We start from the raw sequence: 19,060 nt of genomic DNA, 5'->3' as shown, positions 1-19,060 counted from the left end.
GGGTCTAGGCACTTCATTCCTTGCTACAAGACTACCGCCTAGCCCTTTGCCTTTCAAAATCTCAGTTTCTCATCTGTAAAATATTACTTTCCTCACGGGGTCTTCATGTGTCTCAAATAAGATCATTTGCACTCATTAAATTACTTCAACAATAATTTAATGATAACGTTATACCAAAGAATGTAATGAGGAGCCTATTCCATTTCCATATTTACTCAACAAATGTTTAGTGAGTGACTTCTATATCCTGGCACTGCCCTGAGGAATCAATGAGAAGACACACAGAGCCTATCTGCCATCATGAGAGTTACAGTTGCTTTAAATAATATACTTAAAATTTTAGAATTGTAAGGAAAATCATCCATCAACCAACTCCTTTCTTTTATGCCAATGAGGGATCTGAGAAAGTAAAGAGACACCCCCCCAAGGTCACACAGCAGGTTTTGGCTACAAATAATATTTTAAAGTTCCTAATGGAAAGGGGGAAAAAAGGCAAACCATTAAAAAAATCCAACGACTGTGTCTTTGGCTAGTTTGCCTTTCTGTCCTAGGCACATCACTGAAGCAGAGTGAACGAAACAGGCAAGACCTGGTCCCCTGGAATTCAGTCCAGTAGAGGAGGTAGCCACTAAGAAGATACATATGCAGAGGATGAGAAACTGAGTCACCTCATTACATTCTAACACACAAGTCTGGCCTTATCAATCTCCTGATAGAAAAATCTTCCTAGGTTCTTCTTTCTATGCAGCAATAAAAATACACAAAAATGAAAACAGCTGCATTTATTAGGTGCTCATTATATGCCAGGTGCTTTCCTATGATTAACTCAGGACATGCCTCAGCAACCCACTGCAGGAGATACTATTATTGTCCATATTAACCAATCAAGAATTGAAGGTTTTCATTTAACATTGCTCATAGTATATGCAACTGCCTCCTCAACCCCCAAGACACTGAATTCCCTAAGAATTCACATCTTACCCACCTTTTTGTCTCTAGTACAGGGTATTAAATACATGCCCACTGAATGAATAATCAATTGGTTGATCAAATGGGCTATTTTCTTTCAAGGCACCATCTTGCTAATAAGCTCTAGTTTGGGAAAAAGAGCTGATTGGTCTCCTGATAATCATATGAGAGGTAGCTGTGATGTTGTCCAAAGAGCCAGGGTCAGACCCCAGAGACCTGAGACCAAGGCTTATCTCTATGTGGACTTGAACCATCATTTCCTCACTCTAGGCCTGACTGCTTAAAGCTGTAATGATGAAGACCCAAGAAATGATACAATGAGCCTACAACTCTCCTAGCTCGAGAGCCTCTGAAACATGAGACAGGGTGCTCAGGAAGACATTTGAAATTGCACTCTGCCTGCCTTTAGAACTAGATCTAAAGTTAAATGCTTTAGAGTAGGACGCTGACCCGGTCTATTGGGGGTAAGTAAAGAACTTCCCCTCCCTCCACAGGCCTGTGGGTGTATTTATCCTAAAATGTAGATTTTCTCCCCATAACAAAGATGCTCAACCTGAGCATCTTTTCCAGAGAAGTGTTTTGGATGAATGTGAGTGAGGCTGCCACCCCCAATTGTCCACCAGGACAGAGGGGCTGGTGTTATGCAAGAGTCCACGTGCACAAGCTGGATGCGGACAAAACCCTAAACCACCCTCCCAGCTCCCACATGCTCCTCTCGAAGACCCCGATGAGGAATAACAACTGAGTGCGATCAAGGCAACCGCAAACATGGCATGATGGCTCCACAGCTACGTCCATAAGAACTCACCCCTCGGCAAGTGTGAGTCTGTCAGTCATTGAAAGTGAGAGCAGTAACTAGGAGCTGGGGCTCCACAGAGAGTCAGTTTTTGTTGTAATTCTTATTGTTGAGGTTGATTTTATTTATTTATTTTTATTATTATTATTTTTTAATCCTCACCCGAGGATATTTTTCCATTGATCCTTTAGAAAGGGTGGAAGAGGGAGGGAAAGGCAGAGAGAAACATCGATGTGAGAGAAACACATCAATTGGTTGCCTCCTGTATGCTCCCCGACCAGGGCCCAGGCCAGGGAGGAGCCTGCAACTGAGGTATGTGCCTTTGACCAGAATCAAACCCAGGACCCTTTGGTCCACAGGCCAACAATCTATCCACTGAGCCAAACCGGCTAGGGCAGGGGTTGGTTTTAAATGAATCTCTGTCCTAATGTTACCTGTTGACCATGATGGGGTTAACAATCAACTTCCTACCTTATACGACCATTGTGAGAATTAAATGAGTTAAGTAAGCTAAGTGACCCACACAGAGCTCAACACATGGCAAATACTCATACTGTTGCCCTCGATGATGAGAATGGTGTTGGTGGGATGGTGGTGGAGATGATGGTGGTGGTGACGATGTAGTGGTGGTGATTATGGTGATGGTGGTAGTGGTGGTGTTGGTGGTGATGGAGACAGTGGTGGTGGTGGTGATAGGGTGGTAGTGATGATGGTGATTGTGGTGGTGGTAGTGATGGTGCTGGAGACAGTGGTGGCGGTGGTGGTGGTGGTGGCAGTGATGGTACTGATGATGGTGATGGTGTTGGTGGTGGTAACAGTGATGGTGGTGGTGGTGGTAACAGTGATGGTGGTGGTGATAGTGGTGGAAGTGATGATGGTGATTGTGGTGGTAGTAGTGATGGTGCTGGAGACAGTGGTGGCAGTGGTGGTGGTGGTGGTGGCAGCGATGGTACTGATGATGGTGATGGTGGTGGTGGTGGTAACAGTGATGGTGGTGGTGGTGGTAACAGTGGTGGTGGTGGTGGTGGTGGTAACAGTGGTGGTGGTGGTGGTGGTGGTAACAGTGGTGGTGGTGGTGGTGGTAACAGTGATGGTGGTGGTGGTAACAGTGATGGTGGTGGTGGTAACAGTGATGGTGGTGGTGGTGGTAACAGTGATGGTGGTGGTGGTGGTAACAGTGATGGTGGTGGTGGTGGTAACAGTGATGGTGGTGGTGGTGGTAACAGTGATGGTGGTGGTGGTGGTAACAGTGATGGTGGTGGTGGGGGATAAAACAACAGGAAGTAGAGAAATCCTACCAAAGGCTCCTGAAAACCCCTCAGTAATCCTGTGACGACCTCTCCTGGAGGAGCATACTTGAATACTTTTCAGAAGAGAAAATGAAGTGGCACCTACTCCTGGGAAAGACCAAGGCTGACGGATGCCCTGGGCCTCAGGATAGGTCACTGGGTCCCTGTGCGGGGAGAGGCTCCCTGGAGCTACTGGGAGATGAAAACAGGTAACAGAGAGACCTGAAAAGATGAACTTCCCCAGAGTAAAGAGAAGGAGGAGGAAATTATGATAGCAGAGCGATGCCACTGTTCAGCAGTGGCTAAAATGAAAAAGCATGAACAGAAGTGTGGCAGGAGGCGGGACCTGGGACCCTGGGACAGGAAATCTGAGACCCTGTTGACAAGTGATGCTTTTCAGAGAACGATTTGGCAAGATTTATTGAGATCTTAAATGCATACACAGGATGACCCAACAACTCCACTCCTCAGTAACCACCTAAAAAGCAAGCTGTCCATGTCCTCAGGAGGCATGTACCAGCAAGTACATCACAGATGTGTTATAAAGGCAAAACGCAGAACCGACCCACACACACCAGCAGGAAACAGCTCAATGAGCAGGGGGATTCTCATACTATAGATACACGGCTCACTTTGCTGTAGCATAAAAACAAGGTAGATTCACATTACTGTCTTAAAAATATTTTAAGACATGTAATTGAATTATTTTAAAAGGTTACAAAGTAGACCAGCAAGCATAATATTACAGCCTGTATTTAAAGAACAGAAAGAAAAAAAAAAGAAGAAGGAAAGAATGACTTTTTTCTATGTATATAGGCACCTTAAAAAAGTCCTGGAAGGAAATGCACCAAGTGGATCACAGTGGTACCTCTAGGAAAGGCAGGAGTGAGGTGGGGGCTGAAAATAAAACTGGGGAAGGGGAGAGTCCATGGGGACTTCACTCTTATTTTTAAATAGAAAAATATATCCATGCACTTCCTGGGCACTAAAATTAAATTAATAAGTTTATTTTAAGGGAAAACAAGGAGAGAAGGAAGGAAGACAAGATCATGACTTCAAGAGATCATAGCTACCAAGAGTAGGGTCTGCCTTTGCCTCCTCCTGGAGGACTGGCCACACACGAATGTAGATACAACACATCTGAGCATATGTCCACAGTTTCTTGAAATGAGTGTCCACAGTTTTGTTTTTTGTTGTTTTGTTTTTTATTGATTTCAGAGAGAGGAAGGGAGAGATAGAGATAGAAACATCAATGAGAGAGAAACATCAATTGGCTGCCTCCTGCATGCCCCCGACTGGGGATCAAGCCAGCAACCTGGGCATGAGCCTTGACCAAGAATTGAACTGATGACCGCCTGGTGCATGGGGTGATGCTCAACCACTGAGCCACACTGGCCAGGCTGTCCACAGTTTTTGGAATAAAATTTTTAATTCTATACTACATCAGTTCTATTTATAGAAACTCTTCCCTCTAAGTCCTAGAAAAATTCCCTTATACTTAACAAAGGTAGATATACTGTCAGAAATTAGAGATATCAGCCCTGGCCAGGTAGCTCAGTTAGTTAGAGCATCGTCGCAAGGTTATGGGTTTGACCTCCAGGTAGAATACATATAAGAAGCAACCAATGGATGCATAAATAAGTGAACACATCAATGTTTCTTTCTCTCTCAAATTAATAAAATAAAAATAAATAAAAAGAAATTAGTGATATTAATAGGGGACACATGAAACTTGGCTACCTCCAATTTTGTGATGGCCTCCACTGTCTTACACAGGCACAGATGTACTGCATTTAGCCGTTGCATGTAAAATTTTTTTCATTTCAATTTTTAAAGATATTTTTACCTTTCCTTGTTTTCTTCCATTCCTCTGAAGACACACTGATTCATTACTGTGGAACTCTCCCCATACACAGTGTGGCAGGCTGAGGTCTTCTTCCTGAAAAAGACAAACAACCAATATTTATAACCTGGGTGCATTTATATTATAAACACACGATGAACTGCATTAAATACATAAAGGGGAATATGTGAAAGGCTGCCCACTGTCCATCAAAATCCATTCTCCCCTTCTTCCATAATTATTCAAGTTTCAACAGCACTTACATTTCCCAGGCATCATTGCAGCTAGGTGCAGCCAGGTATCTAAATTCCCAAGGAAATGTGAAAGGAAGTGGTATGTGCCACTTCTCTTTCTAGCTCTTAAGACATAGGCATGCTTGGCCACACTGGCTGGAACTCAGCTCTGACCATGCAGATAATGACAATGCTCTTGGAAATAACAGAGCAAAAAAATAGAAGGCACCTGGGTCTGTGACTGACTGGAGCATGGCCACCTTCTCACCTTATTCCATGAGTCACTGTTTCATTGGGTCCTGTTTTTATGGCTACTTAACTCTCATTCCAGTTGGGACTATGATTAAATATTTCCACCAGGACTCTTCTGAGATGGATTTGGTTATTTGAAGCTTGGGACATGCTCTGTCTATGGAGGCAGGTGAGGCCAAACTATTTTTTGTTACAATTTTGGTAAAACCACATGCAATTTCAAGTAGGCATGCAATCAATGTTTGATGGATGAGGAGGCATTGACAAGCTTGTATTATCTTCTAGTGCAGTGGTCGGCAAACTCATTAGTCAACAGAGCCAAATATCAACAGTACAACGATTAAAATTTCTTTTGAGAGCCGAAAACCGACTTCTGCGCATGGGCCACGAAGTTTCAATCGCACTGTACGTGGGCACCCGCACGTGGTATTTTGTGGAAGAGCCACACTCAAGGGGCCAAAGAGCTGCATGTGGCTTTGCGAGCCGCAGTTTGCCGACCACTGTTCTAGTGTGAAGACTTAGAAATGGCGGGATCCAGAAGTATGAGCAGTGAGCCAGCCTGACTCCACAAAGTGACCACTTGGTATGGTAAAATGCCATCCAAATGTACACGATACCCAAGGATTCCAGTCTATGTGCTTAGGATGACAGAGAAAGCCATGGGACAGACACAGACAGAGCTAGCGAGGGACATGCTGATGGGTGGCGGATTCTGCCCACTCTTCCACTCCCTGAGCATCTGCCCCCAGGTGAGTCTGAGATAGGACGCTGAGGTTGCCTCTGCAGTCTCAGGTACTGCATTCCTCACCACCAGGGATGTGGTTTTAGCATTAAAAGATAGATTCTCATTTTCTACAACATGGTTCCAGACACAAACCAGCTACTTCATTTGGTGTCAACCAAACAGTCGTCAGTTGCAGTGCTAAAAGAACTGGTTTTGCAGACCATATTGCGGGATGGCATGTGGTCTCCAACCTGGTGCCTCTTAAGCAAAAGGCAGTTCAGGGTAATTTTGACATCCATGATCTTCCACGCTAGTGCCGTCTTTATGGCCCAGCTCCACTGCATCAGCTGTTTTGACTACTGAGCATCACAGGCCTGCTTGGCCAAATCTCCACATGCTCCACCAGGGGGTGGGCCTACTCCCGATGAAAACATCATTTGGATGAACTCTCAGATCCAGGTGAGCAGGACCAGATACCTGGGACCCTGCACCACAAGGTGTTGGTCAGTCAGTGTTGGGAATCCGCAGCCACAGCTTCCAGCACGGCTCCTCTAACTTGCAAAGAGCATGCTTGAGTTATTTTTAGCATCTAGGCCCAGGTCTTGGGCTACTGCTCTGGTCTCCATCAGAACTTAACTTCATCAGCCGAGGTCTGCACATTACGGAGGGCTCAGAATAAGGCAAAAGGGAAACCGTGGATCCCAGAAGGAAGAGAGGTGGAAGGGTAGTGGGACTTGAGCGCAGTCCCAGAGGTGCCACTGCATCCCTGCCACGAAGGGAGAGGGGAGCAAGCACCCACACCAGAGTCGCTTGGCAGCTTGAATACCACAGCCGCCTCACCTCAGCCTGGGAGCCACGTTTGCTCAGCACACCATGCTCTTCTGCAGCCCAGGAAATGCCGCCGAGGGATCCGACAGCTACATCCCCAAATGGTGCCCACAATAGGACTCTCTGCACACACGTCCAGTCCCAAGCAACAGGCAGAAGTCAGAGCCCACCCTCCACTGGCCCACCAAGTGGGTGATATTATCAGACCCTTTTCAAGGCAGCCACTCAGCTCCCTGAATATCTGAATCCAGAAACGCCAACTTCTGTAAAAGGAATGTATGTGCACAATAGGGTTGTCGGTAGCAACCACAGCCACGCTGACTCAGCACCTATTTGTGGGCAGTAAACCAAGGCTCTCACACAGACACTCCATCGTCCACCCAGCCCCCAGGGGAGGCAGGATCACACCCATTTGATAGATGGCAAAACCAGAGCCCAAGAGGCTGTGATTAGCTTAAGGTCACAGCACATAAGGGCAGTTTTCAAACTCTGAGGAGCTGGCTGAGCAGCTCAGGCTTATTTCCACCTCGCAATACCCACCACTCACCTTGTTCATCAGAAAGTTACAAAGAGGAGTGCTGTTCTAACCCTTCAGCCGGAAAGTTCTGCATTAATCTGAAGTTATCACTACTTCCCATCCCAGGCACTCCCATGGAGAGGAACTGTACGGCTCCCAGCCAGGAACTCTGGCACTGCCCCTTCTCATTCCTCTAACTGCTGCCTAGATCAGCACTGTGCAGCACTGGCTGAGCATCAACCTCCTACGAAGTGTCCCTTGGACATGAAGTCCCACTAATTCTGCACTGAAAAATAGCTCTTCTCAGGAGGCACCAAGTGTTGGTGAGGACATGGAACAACAAGAACTCCCACACCTGCTGCTGGTGGGAACATAAATTGGTCCAACCACCCTGGAAGACGGTGGCAGTAACCACTCAACTTGCATTTGCTGCTACATACACAGTTGCAGTGCTAAAAGAACTGGTTTTGCAGACCATATTGCGGGATGGCATGTGGTCTCCAACCTGGTGCCTCTTAGGCAAAAGGCAGTTCAGGGTAATTTTGACATCCATGATCTTCCACGCTAGTGCCGTCTTTATGGCCCAGCTCCACTGCATCAGCTGTTTTGAAGCTTCCTACTGCTTCCAAAACAAATTACCACACACTTAGCGGCCCCAAACAGCACACATTTATCATCCAATAGGTCTGGAGTTCAGAAATGAGATCTTCTCAGCCTCAGATCTCAAAAAAGGACACGCCCTCTCGAGAGATTTGCCAATTCGCCGTATGCTCCCTGCTCTGCATCCGCTGGGCATTCGGCGGGCTTCATAAACATTTATCAGTAAACAACAGTCAGCGTTTGTCCTCCAGGCTTCTATCAGAAGAGGGAGAGAGCTGGATACATTTTTTTTTTTGTCTGCCAATCTCAGGGCCAAAACCAAAGTCAGAGTTGAAGGCTGAGTGGACAACTGAGGCTATGACCTCAAAGTCCCAAGCCACCTGCCCCAGATGACCTCACCTCCCGGACAGCCAAGAAACGTGACCCAGAGGCCTTGACTGAAAACAAGGCCACTGCGCCTAAGGGCTCCTGAGGCCACTAAACTGAACCAGCGATAACAACGCGGGACAGTGGGCTCGAGCCTGAGCACGCCTTCCCTTGAGACCTGGCTCAAGGTCAGTTACCAAACAGTGCCCAGGCCAGTGTGGCCACAGCAGCACACCTGTGCCGTCCACTGGCCCCCGGCACCCTGTCCTCCCACAGATCTGCTGCACCCACATGGACACAGAGAAAAGGCCTGTGCCCAGGAGTGTGAAGACCACTGAGGAGACATTCTGTGTAAGTGGCTGCCTCTGAGGAGGGACCTGGAACTGGCTGGAGGTTAAGATGGGTTTCAGTTATACCTGTACTGCTAGCAGCTTTACAAGAACAACAAAAAAAGTGTTTATGTACTGTAGGGTTGCTAAAAACACTGCAAAGTTAAAAACAACACCACCACCACATTGATCATGACAGTGCAATGTGATTAAGCAGCAACAGGGATGCACAGTTTCAGGGGAGTGGCACCTCCACCAGCCTGTGGGCATCACAATGGAATCTCACCTCAATGGGGTGTGCACCCCTGGGTTCAATGAAATCTATGTCGAGTGTTTAACCAAGAAGACATGCTCAGTTAGTGGTTGGCGTTATCTATTTTATTTGTATTTCTACCCCATCCTTCCTGGAGGCCAGACACTGTGAAAGTTTTGGGGGGATTGTTGGGGCAAGACTTTGGAAATGAGGTCCACCCTCTGATAGACATCCTGTACACCAACTGCTCACAGTCCCGCAGGCTATCCCAGCGCCCCCAGGCCCTCCCCAGTGCTCCCGCACACACCTTCCTCACCCACATCCCACCTGTGTGCCGTGTCTCCCCACCTTCTCCAGGGTTTGTGCCTCCCCAGCTGTGAGCACACTGACAAGTACAATACTTGTTGAACAAATGAACACATCCAGCTAACTGCATTCTGCACCCTAATGAGAGATGACACAAGCCTGCTCAGAATCAGGATGCCACAGAGGCCATCACCACCCAGCTGAAGAAATAAACAGCCCCCAAGCGGAGCTGGCCACCTAGATTCACAGAAAAATGAGGCTCCACGCCACAAAACCCCACAGTACCCACCCGAGCCCTTATGTCGCTCACCCTGTCCAAGGAAGGTGCATGATGGGGACTTGAGGTACTATATTTCTAAACACAATGTCAAGATGCCCCCTGATGAAATAGATGCAACAGGCTAAGGCCATTGTCATACTTGCTCCAACAAGGACTTGGAACTCTTGCCAGCAGCCTGAGCTCAGCATCTGACCCTCCACATTTAACTACAAGGACAGGCTGAGCTAAGCGTGCCTCAGGGCGGGTACAGTCCAGGTCTCACTGCACGTGTGAAGGCTGGTGGTGTGGGCATGGGCTCCATCACAGGCTCGTTTGGGGAGGGGTGGAGAGGAGGCTAGATCAGTCCTCAGGGCCTCGTCAGGAGTCTCCAGTGTTCCCAGGGAAGATCAGATCCCAGATTCTAATCCAGAACGAGGGTCCACTGGGGACACCACAGGGGTCAAATCCTATCCAGCTCCAGGCTGCCTGTCCTTAGGCCAAAGGGTATTCTGTTTTCAAATGGGGCATCACCTCTCCAAATGATTCAGATGCAGGGGTTTGGGGTACATTCTCATATTACGAAATAGTTCCAATGCAACAAATAAGCTTGAAAAATCTTACTTTATGCAAAACTACTACCACCTGCCTGCCTCTCTCCAGGGCTCTTCCAATAATGTCTTCAGTGGATACTTGGCACCCTTTTATTGATGGACAGAGACCATGCTTATCCATTCGGGGAGGAGTCAAAGGCAGGAGGAGGGGGACTCATGGCCGGAGCAGTCTGGGGCCTCCCATGTGCACTGGCTGCTATAAGATGGACACTGTCCAAGCAGAGTCGGTCTGAGGGATGCGCACAGGCTGCCCAGGGATCTGGGAGCTATGGTGTCATTGTCACCACCGTCAGCACTGTCCTCTTCCTCACCACACCACAGGCTACGGTGATGGCGCCTTCCCAGGTGCAGGCACCTGCATGGAGCCCCAAATGCCTGGACCCATTTGCCGCTTTCGGCAACCTTGTGAGGCAGGGACTCTTATCTCCTCACGGATGAGGAAACAGAGGCACAGAGGGGTTCGAGTGGCTTGCCCAGGCTCACAGAGCTAGTGATTAGAAGAACCAGGGCATAAGCACAAAAGACAATGGCGCTTGTCCCTCCTCCCCCAAAACAGAAGTCCACAATGGAGAAGAGTCATGCTCAGTGACCCTAGAAGGCGCCTGGTGTCAATTTTCCCAGCTGGGGATAAAACTGGATTTTTTGGACAGGGCAAAGTTTTCCTGACCTGACCTTCGCCAGCCCGGTTCAAACTGCCTCCACAGAACTGATACACTCCACACCATCTAACTCAGCTCCAGGCTGGCAGGCTGGGTCGCCTCCTCCATCATCACTCACTACCTGCAGGGACAGGGGTTTCAGTACTGAGCACTCTACATGCCCAAAGGGTGCTTCACAGTGCCTGCAAAAACGAGCACTCTCTTCTACCCCAGCTATAAATGATGCTTCATGAAACTGTATGTAGCTAGCCACGGGAGACCATTTCAAATTCTCCCGGGGCTTTAGCTAAAGGGAGGAGATAACCAAGAGATATCAACAACCTACTCTAAACGTCATTAAGTCGCACACAAACCCCGTGGGAGGCACACTGTTGTCCACATGTTACAGAGAAGGAAGTGGACTCCAGCATATGCAGCCGGGCCATGCTCCAACAACCAGGAGTGGACGACGGGGATTAAACAGCTGAGTGTGCCTGACCCCTGGGTCCCTGCCTGCAAACGTCCTCTGTCCCCTGGGCCCTGGTACCTAAGTAAGTATGTAGCCCGACTCCCCATACAATCAACCTCTCTGGCTAAAGCTTAGCTCCAGCTCTGTGCTCTGACACCAAGTGTCCCCTGAGAAAAACCCTGGAAAGTGGGGATCAACTGTACCTTTCTGGAGGGCAAATTCTAAAGCCAGTGAGAAAATCCTGCAGAGTCCAAAATCTCTCTAGAAAGCCCCTTAGGAAGAGGCAGCCTGGAGAGGGGCTCTCCCCCCACCCCAGGAGCCCAGCAAGGCCAGTGCTGGAGGAGGGGGCTGTGTGTTCACCTGCCCTCCAGGTAAAGTCAGCGGTCAGCACAGAGAGGACATGCAGACCTGTAAACCCCAGACTCACACACGGGACTGCCCCACACTAGTTGGGGCACGTGGGGTGTGGGGCCAGCTTGGAGGACCTGCAGATTCACCACCCCCAATCTCCCACTCTCTCCAGAACATACTCACTTACATGGGACAGTGGGATTAAACCACTGTTTCTTTTTTCTAAGAGCTTCTAGTTTAGTTTACATTACCTAAACACAAGAGAGATGTGATTCCGTGATGCCATAATGCCACAGTAACATGATTTTCCCTAGCTCCTAAAACATCTACGCTGTAAGTTATACAGTAAAAGCATTTACAATATAGACAACGATTGAGGCCTCGGGCTCTGAAGTAAGACGGCTTGGTCTCTAATTTGAGGCTTCAGGAGCTGGGATGCTGAGCAAACAGAAGGATGGAAAGCGGGGGAAGCACTTCCCGAGAATATGAAATACCCAGGGAGGAACCATTCCAGACCCACCCAGAAGGCAAGACTGTACAGGCTCAGGGATCTCAAGAGGCAGCAAACTGGCCGCCTCAGCCACAGTGACAAAGAAAGTAACTTGAGTGACAGTCGCCCCAGACGAGCCCTTGAGCCTCTGCCCCTCCTGCTGGCCCAGAGAAGCAGAGGCTGCAGCCCACCGCCCGCTTCCCGACCCAGACGGAGACCCGGAGACCTGGACTGGCTCTGCGAGAGGCCCTCCAGGGCTCCAGACCACTCCCCTCCTCTCTGAGAGGCACACGCCCACAGCACACGAGAAATGACAGTGAGCAGTGAGCAACCTGGAGCCCAGCTGGCCAAGTCACGTGTGCAGCACCACCTCCTCTGCCAGCAACTGAACCTTCACCCACTGCTCGGGCAGGGAACACGGCAGGGAGACCCTGACACGGTAATGGGACCCCTGTCCCTCAGCAGACTGGCAACGATCAAGAGCAAAACCCACCCAGAAGTGTGCAGGGGGCAGGGAGAGAGGCATGAAAGAGGACCCGTCCACTTGGTTACAATCGCTCCTGTGTCCAGAGAGGAACAGACCACGGAAGGGGCAGATGCTTCAGAAGGCAAAGCCCAGCACTTGAGTTCTGGCCTCTGGTGGGGTCAGAGAAGCTGGTTCCCATCACGCCTCCCAAGGGGCTAGCAAGGTAAATGAGACCACAAACATAAGCAAACTTTGGGGCACAGGACCCCAAGTGGTTGGGGCATCAGCTGTGATAAAGATACTTGGTAATCACTGTAGGAAGCAGCGGGACATTCGAGTTCAAAACATCCGGGCAGTTAAATTCCTGCTGATTGCAGGAGGGGGCAGCTGCTGCCACTACCCAGAAACCCCACCTGGTGACCTGGCACCCAGAAAACCAACCTCGCCCAGCAGGGCGGGGCCTGAAGACCAGGGCCTTTCGCTTCCATGAGAGAGTCACAGGATGTCGGAGCCAGAAGGACCCACAGTCCTCAGAGCCCGCTGGTGTCCTGATGGGGTGGGGCACAGAGCCATCCAGCACAGTCACCCTTGGCCCCAGCGCAGACCTTCTGAATCAGAACCTCCAAGGCCAGGCCTGAGAACTGACACTTCATAGGCCCTCCCAGGTGACTGAGGCAGCTGGCCCAGCACCTGGCTGCGGTGGAAACTGGATGGGTCCAGCCTGCTGGCTTATCTGTGGGAGGTCAAGGCCATGCAGTGGTTGGTGGTGCGTTCATTCCCACGCTCTTTCATTCCAGCAGCACCTCCCCAGGGGCGCCCTTGTACCCAGCTCTGAGGAGATGGTTCCTTCCCTACAGGGAGCGGCTGGGTCCACCGAGGGAACTCCTCAGCAGGTGTCCAGGCTCCAGCACCTGTGCTTCGGGTGCTGAGGGACCCTGAACCCAGCGGGAAAACAAAAACAAGGCTGACTAGAGGAGGAATCCAGAAACTGACGACTGGACGGCAATTCCAACAGAGAGGCTAGGTCAGGGGAGGCGGAGAGGTGGCTGCTTGGCACAAGGAAGGGAAGATCTGCACCTACTCAGCACCCAGGACGCGCCAGCCCCTTGGCCACTGTTAGTACTGTCAGCACTCACAACCCTCCAAGGGGGCCCAACCCCACCTTACAGACAGGCAGCGAGGCGCAGGGTGTGGGGAAATGCCCGCCCGAGGACCTGGCGCCAAGTGCCGAGCTGGGGTTTGAACCCGGGCAGGCAGAGCGCTTGCTCTTTTCACTATCATCCCCCACCCCGCCCCCTGAGGCAGGCCACCTCCATCCACCACAGCCGGAGTCCAGAGGCCTGGGAGGTGCCCTTGACCTTCCTCTCTTCTTACCCCTATGCACGAAGGCCTTCTCCCTCCACCCCCTTCCCTCCAGCTCAACTGCTAACACCGCTTATCACCTCCATTTGACGTGCGGAATTTAAAACACAAGCCCAGTCAGCCAGGTCACTCCCGGGCTCAGCCCTCTGCAAGGGCTTCCCACAGACCTGAAGATACAAATCTTCCTCCCAAACAAATGGCCTCGGTGCCTCCCCATGGAGTGTCCCCACCTTGCCTGCTCCCTCCAGTCCCTCTGAGCTCAGAGGCCTTCAGTGCCCTGACCGGACTCCCAGAACTGAACTGGGTCCCCAGCTCTTCTCAGAGGCAAGGCCACGAAGCAGACGAAGCAGACGCAGCCCTGTGCTGGCTGAGCCCCTCCTCCCCACCAGGGGCACACAGAAGGGGGAGGGGGCGGTCACTGACTGACCACAGGACTCTGCAGCCGGTCTGAGGCCCAAGGATGAGAGGCGTGAAGGAGGACCCGTGGCGACACAAAGGCCAGGGAGTCAGAGATTGGGAGGACAGGCCAGACTGGGAAAGGAAGGCTGTGGACACCATAGAAAGGAGCTAGGATGTGAGCTGTGGGGCACGCAGCCTCGGGCAGCCGCAGCGGAGGCTCCCAGAAGCAGGGGAGTAATAGAACCAAACTTGCACCCACACGCTCCTGGTGGAACTATCATTTCCTCTCATCTCTTTGGAAGGCAATCTGCCAATAGCTACCAGGTTTTAAAATCTGCATGCCCAGTGGCCCAGGAATGCCAAGTCTATCCAGGATACGCATTGCAGCCTCCTTTTCATATTCGCCAAAAGGAGCAAACGGCCTCACTGGCCAGCTGGAGAATAAACTATAGCAGACAAGTCCACAATCTGTCTTCCCAACCCTCGGGGCCGAATGTGTTTCAGCATTCATAACGTTTGCGTTTCAGAAAGGTAATACCAAACACGTACAGCACGTGATGTAAAACCCGAGCACGGTCAGGCATCCATAGTCAAATACATAAACATTTCTGCCACTGAGCATGTGACTATTTCTGCTACATACTATAAATAGCCTCCTGTTAAATCAGGTCAGGTTTAGTCATCGAATGAGTTTGCACCGAACTTTTTTACAGTTTCTTGATCTGTAACTGTAGATAAGGGGTGGCAGGCCTGTGGTAGGATAATTGAATAATAAAAACGGCAAAGCCAGTGACTGTCACTGAGTGCGGGCATGCGCAGTGAGCCCCAGTGCTTTCCACGCTCGCTTCCCGGGCCCCTGTGCACTGAGGCACGTCCACGTGCTCTTCCCCATCGCCGGCCACCACCGCTGACACCTACGGGCGCTGACGGTGTGCCCCGCACTAAGTGCTTTATGTTAATTACCTCAGTAAATCTATATAACAACACAGACGGTGCCTTGTTACCACTCTCATGTTGTCAGATGTGTCCCTAACTTACCCTCTATTATCCAATGAAGAAACTGAAGCACCGAGGGGCAGAGCGACTTGCCCAAGGCCACCAGCCCATGGTGCCTCTCCCCCTCTCAATCCTCGGTGCCTGAGCACGAGCTGCCAACTGCTCCTGGTAGTGTCATGTCTGGGAACCCAGGCATCCTGGCCTTCACTCTTAACCCTTACACTTTCCTCATCATCTCCTGGTGTCTTAAAACAGAACACAACAGGTCACAAAGAAATAAACAAACGTAATCCAACCATGCTGGCAATCAGATCCTCACCAGCGCGCGCGTACTGTCCCAAGCAGCCAGCCCATAGGCCTGGAAGTGAAGCATGACCTCCTCCCATCAGAGAGAAGCCAGCAAGCACACAGCACAAACCATCTGGGGCACAGGCCCCGCTCCTGGGCACCACGGTCCATTCAGCTTGGAGCTCTGCCCCAGCAGACCACGGGCTGCCCCGGGCCATCTACATGACAGCCTTTAATTTGTTGTTGAGGATCGGCCAGGATGTGCCTGGGCAGACAGAGGCAGGTTCTTCCTCCTCCCTGGATGCCCTCCAACCACCATCCAGTCATACCAACCACCACCATTTAATCCTCGGCTCCACGGAAAGCTAGCCAACAGGCAGGCTCTGCTCCCTCCAGGTTTGGACATAACATAGAGCCCAAGGAGAACCAACTCAGCAAGCACCAGCTCGATGCGCCTCTCCTTTAAACAACACAGACTCTTGGAAAGCCACCCTCCCTCCCAAGTGCTGATTCTTTCTGCACCCTTTGGCTGACCTTGACCGGAACAAATGGCAGCTATTGCTCACACGCTACAGGAACACACAGATGGGAGCAATAGCCACGGCCAGCCTCTGGGGCAGGGAGCAGCTCAATGCAAGGAAAACTCAGGCCTCTCACAGGGCCATCCTCACTTCCTCGCCAGCCTGCCCTGCCCTCTGACATTGTTTCATCTCCCCACCCTTCCTCCAAGGACTAGACCAAGGTACCATCCCACTGTACACATCAGTAAAGCAGTTTGCAACATTCATAAAGTACACAAACCTTAAGTGTACAATTCACTAAGGTTTTCAGGTATTTACATTCCCATGCAATCACCAACTAAATCAAAATCTACAACATTCCCAGCCCTTCAGAAGGTTTCTTCAGGCCCCTCCCAGTCAATGCCCTACCCTAAGGCTCTTTATCATGGCTGAGTATATTCCACTATATGGCTAGATCATGATTTGCTTATCCATATGGCTGTTGATAGGCAGTTGGGTTGTTTCCATTTTGGGGTAATTATGAATAAAGCTGCTATGATCACTCATGAGCCCACAAGGCCTTGGGGGCTCATGCACTCATGTCTCTTGGGTATATACCCAGGAGTAAAATGGCTGTGACACAGGTCGGCATAGACATTGCCAAAATGTTTTCTAAAGTGGTCGTACCAATTCATATCCCGCTAGCAGTATATGAGAGTTTCAGTTACTCCATATCTTCACCAACATTTTTATTATCAGCCTATTTCATTTTAGCCATTCCAGGTAGACATTTGGTGGTATCTCATTATGGTTAAATTTGTGTTTCTCTGATGACTACTGAGGTTAAGTACCTTTCCATATGCTAATCCAGTGGTCGGCAAACTCATTAGTCAACAGAGCCAAATATCAACAGTACAACAACTGAAATTTCTTTTGAGAGCCAAATTTTTTAAACTTAAACTTCTTCTAACGCCACTTCTTTAAAATAGACTCGCCCAGGCCATGGTATTTTGTGGAAGAGCCACACTCAAGGGGCCAAAGAGCCGCCTGTGGCTCGCGAGCCGCAGTCTGCTGACCACGGTGCTAATCGGTCATCTGGAATCCTCCTTGGTGACATGTGTGCTCAAATCTTTTGTCTTTTTAAAATTGGGTTGTCGCAAGGACAAAATGGCTACCCAAGTCCCAGGCTCAGGTATGACTCAGCACCAGACTCGCTGCCATTTCTCCTGGACCCTCTCCTCTCCCCAGCCTCTTCCCAAACTCCACAAGTCCGCACCTTCTCCTGCACTTCAGCCATGGAGCTAAACCACAAACAGGTACAACCCAGACATTTTATTTCACATTGACACGCTCCATCGGATCCTCCTTCAATTGGCTGACCACTGACCAGGATTGGTCTGGAATTGTGAAGATTTGCTCGACCTTCTCTGAGCAAACTCTATGACTCCTGGGATGGGTGAGAAAAGGTGGGAATTGAACAGCCTTTCTCCATAGAAGGGCATCCTATCACCTTCAAGGAGGATGAAGAGTAACTTCGATGATTTTTTTTGAAGAGTGCCTCTGAGCATGTGGTCTGGTTAGAAATATGTAAAAAAAACCACTGGGTGAGGGACCCCTGTTTGGCTGGGGCCAGACCCCCTAGAGGACTGTGGGGGAACTGGCTTTCTGGGCTCCTGGAGGCAGAGAAAGAAGATTTCTACCAGATGACTTATGGGGATTTCATGGAAGAATTATGAGATATTAAATATCAAAGGGACCACTCAGACACAGAGGATGAAGGTGACGAACCATCCAGTGATGGTAAAGTAGAAGAGTCAAGAAGGAAGCACCAAGTAGTACCCAACGCCTAAAAGGAGCCTCTCAAGAACGTAATGCCTCAAAAGGTGAGCAACCCAGATGGTATCTCTCAGAAGGTCCAAGATGAGAAGGCCCTGCTACCACTATAACTACAAGATAATGGCTCTGACAATTGGAAGTTCATGAGTCAATGTACAGCTGAACATACACAACAAATATCCCTGTGGTACAGGAGAGGCAGAGTCAGTCACAGCAGCGAAAGGGGTCCCACAGGGAGCAGCCACTGACCCAGGAGGAGCTGCTCATGGAGGCCAAGATCACAGAGGAGCTCAGCTTAAGCTCACTGGAGACATATGAGTGACTCCAGGCTGACAAAGAGAAGCAGGTTCACAAGAAGCGGAAGTGCCCTGGGCCCATAATTACCTACCATTTAGTAACAGTGCTGCTGGTAGAGAAGCCAGGCCCTACAGAAGAGCATGTCAATATGGAAGGACTTGATCCTGCTCCCATGGCTTCTGCATTGACTCTCTGTGTCAGGACAGATGATCCCTCCTGCTCATTGCTTAGGTACCTTCATCACTTTTAGGAATGATGTGACATTTGAGGAATGGTTTTCCCAAGGGTGGCCATCAAAGGCTCCTGTTTAGAGGTCTTCAAAGTGACCCATGGCCCCACTTTATACCAGCACCCTGTTACAGACATATCCTACAAGAAGTTCATCACTGTCCACAAACTGCCACTGTCTCCGCTCTGGGTCCTGGCCCACCACCTCCTGAACCCCTCCCTAGTTCTGGGCCTTGAGTCTTGTGCCAGAAAATTGTCACCTAATGAAGAGATGTCTATTCCTTAGAAAACTTTTTTCTGCCCTGACTTGAGCTCTCAATGTACCCCCCTCCTTTCTGTTTTTCCCTTTGTCATCTCTAAACTTTGCCTAGCCCTTTCCTGTATTTATTTCACCATCTCTTCCCCTAGTTCCTACTGGTTTTGTGTTTTTCAATCTAATAAAATAGAAAGTTTTTTTTTAAAAAAAATTGGGTTGTCGCCCTAACCGGTTTGGCTCAGTGGATAGAGCATCGGCCTGCAGACTCAAAGGTCCCAGGTTCGATTCTGGTCAAGGGCATGTACCTTG

General features: G+C 49.8%; 1 pseudogene across 1 annotated transcript; it reads left to right on the top strand.

The window, feature by feature from the left end:
* The first annotated feature begins 17,586 nt into the window (after positions 1–17,586).
* LOC308251826 (vacuolar protein sorting-associated protein 72 homolog) lies at positions 17,587–18,732 on the top strand (annotated as a pseudogene). Its single transcript has 2 exons — positions 17,587–17,600; positions 17,777–18,732. The product of its transcript is annotated as a vacuolar protein sorting-associated protein 72 homolog (transcript).
* Positions 18,733–19,060: the final 328 nt, after the last annotated feature.

Source organism: Plecotus auritus, assembly GCF_963455305.1.
Source record: "Plecotus auritus genome assembly, chromosome: 6".
Taxonomy (NCBI): Eukaryota; Metazoa; Chordata; class Mammalia; order Chiroptera; family Vespertilionidae; genus Plecotus; species Plecotus auritus.
This window is presented reverse-complemented; position numbering and strand designations above follow the sequence as displayed.